This window comes from Pogoniulus pusillus, chromosome 20, assembly GCF_015220805.1.
Source record: "Pogoniulus pusillus isolate bPogPus1 chromosome 20, bPogPus1.pri, whole genome shotgun sequence".
Taxonomy (NCBI): Eukaryota; Metazoa; Chordata; class Aves; order Piciformes; family Lybiidae; genus Pogoniulus; species Pogoniulus pusillus.
In genome coordinates, this window is record NC_087283.1 from 13,182,501 (window position 1) to 13,185,000 (window position 2,500).

The following is a 2,500-nucleotide window of genomic DNA, read 5'->3' on the forward strand; positions in this document are numbered from 1 at the left end:
TAATTTAGTGGCCTTTGCCCAATTATGAAAAGAACAAAAAGATGCACAGACACCATGCAAAGTGGAATCCAACTATGCACATGCTTCTCATGCATCTGTGGGTGCAGAGCTCATAGGATCCACAGTCACAAACATCTTTCAGTGTTTGTTCTGGGCTAAAGCCCCAACACTTTCTACACTCAAGAAGAAAACAGTAGCCATGGGGAATGATGCCAGATAGCCCTGAGAAGAGGTCTACCCTCCCTATTTCCACAATTCTCCATTTATCTGCCCTAGAACTGACCACAAGAATTTTGTTTTCTGCATAATGTGGAGAATTTTCTCTCCTATACTCATTTTGCCTCTCATGAGTTCAGAAACTTCAGAACCTTAGCAGTACATGGGTGATGGGTATGTTCATATTTTGCTTGTTTTCCTGGGTCTTGGAACATCTACATTGTTGAGCAGTTTGTTACTGAATCAGGCACTTATTGTATGTATAGATTATAGAAATAAGAAGGTCAATTTTGTTTCAAACCTATATGAATATGGTTCTGGAACTGAATTAACTACTGATTGAAATGTTACACATTTTTAACTAGCTAATCATATTTTATTTCACTGCATGCAGACAGCAGTGCAATGAAATTAGCTGTTTGTTTGTACATTTTTGAAAATGTTTTAACTTCAAGACTTTGAATGGAAGAAAAAAGAAGAACAGGAAAGAATGTAACGTATGTCCAGGTGAGACTGACAGGATAAAAATAATCAGGCAGTAACAACCGAGCATAGCTCAAAAGAAACCATGTTGCTTTCACATGATTTTTGACCATTTTCTTTCCCTCAAAGTTTGATCACCACTCCTCCACTATAAGTTCACAGTTTTTAAGTACAGTCTTATCTCTCATAGGATAAAAACAATCCCAGAGATCTAATGTCGCATTTGCTCACCCAGTACACAGATGCTTTAGCAAGCTTGTCCCACGTCAACTGACTGGTGAGACTATGCACAGTAACAGCACAACTTTTTATGTAGAGAGGACTGGATATTTTACATAATTCTGGGTAAAAAAAAAAAAAACAGATTATCAGGTGATATTATCAGTTGAATCCTACCTCAAGATGGGTGCTTTAATATGTATATTGAAAACATCTGATTAATCCAGAACTACTGTTTAAGAAAGCCATAACTGTAGAGAGGTATCAAAGATTATGAAACATTCATCTGTGGGGGGAGGAAGGGACAGTGGTACTTCCACAATCCCTTATTGTTCTATCATATCTAATCCTCAGTTCTAGTGCCCATAACGATTCCCAACTGGTAGATGAACTACTTTGAACATCCCTGGAGCAGAATTGCTACCCACTAATGTATCAGCTAAATGTTAGAAGACTCCTAACTCCCCCATCTGTGTTTTACCTCCCCAGAGGGTAAATACATTGAATAGTGATTCCTTTCCCTGGCACACACTTTCTAAACCTTACTGGCAACTGTTATGATTTCCAGTCCAAGCAGCTCTGCAGTCAAAATCACCAGTTTTATATGCTGCAGGGAACTAAACACCTACCTTATTAAAATAATGCCCTCAAAACACACTGTAGCTCTGCATTGCCACATTGCCATTGCAATTGTTACCAATGTAGTGCTGATAATATTATGGATTACAGCTAATATAGGCTATTGAATCAGTACATTACTATCTTTTATTGTTAACTTCAGGAAATTTATTGAAATTAATATTATTTATTTTTATATATATGCACACACACACATTTTGGTCTTTTTTTAGGGGAGACTGAGGTCTGGAAAAGTAGATGAAAACACACAGGGCAGTGAGGACTTACTGGGCTAAAGGGAAGAAACTAAAACCTGTCCAACAACCTCCAAAAAAATATAAACCCAAAGTACTCTACCTGTTCTCTTCAGTACTAGTCAATATTCATATAACTACAGGTTATTCATGACCGGATACGAAGAAGTTGATAGGTGTGACTATACCAATAAAGGCCATAGAGATCAGGCCTGAAGGACAAATGCATTTCTGCTTTTCATGTCATTTGCAGATTATCCACATCTTTCTATTTTTTCTCATTACAGCAACTTGCCTTTATTTTACTTTACTGTCCACTTGTCTAATACTAGGATACTGTTATCACCCACTGCACCCTGATATTAATAATTCTCAATAAAATAATAATAAAGCCTAATTGAGAATCGCTTTTATCAACTTTGCTATATTGCCATCTATCTGAGGTTCTCAACAGCAAAGATTTAAATGTTTCATTTTATTTTTAACTTTCCCTTTTCCACATTTCAGTAATGTCAGGCAAAGAGGTATGGTTTTACTATCTGAACGAATCATGGTGCAGAATAATTTATGACTTAGGCTTGGGCTTTCAGAAAAACTATTTCAAATCTTCACTTTGGTTCAGTTGTATCAAAACTACTCAAAGTAACAGCAGTGGTTTCTTGGAATTAGACTATGTTAACTGTTCCTTGATATTTCTGAACCAGTGGGCT

General features: G+C 36.7%; 1 protein-coding gene across 16 annotated transcripts in view; it reads right to left on the minus strand.

Moving 5' to 3' along the window:
- Positions 1-2,500, minus strand: part of ZNF536 (zinc finger protein 536) — a 351,072-nt gene that overhangs the window by 234,835 nt on the left and 113,737 nt on the right. The window lies entirely within an intron of this gene.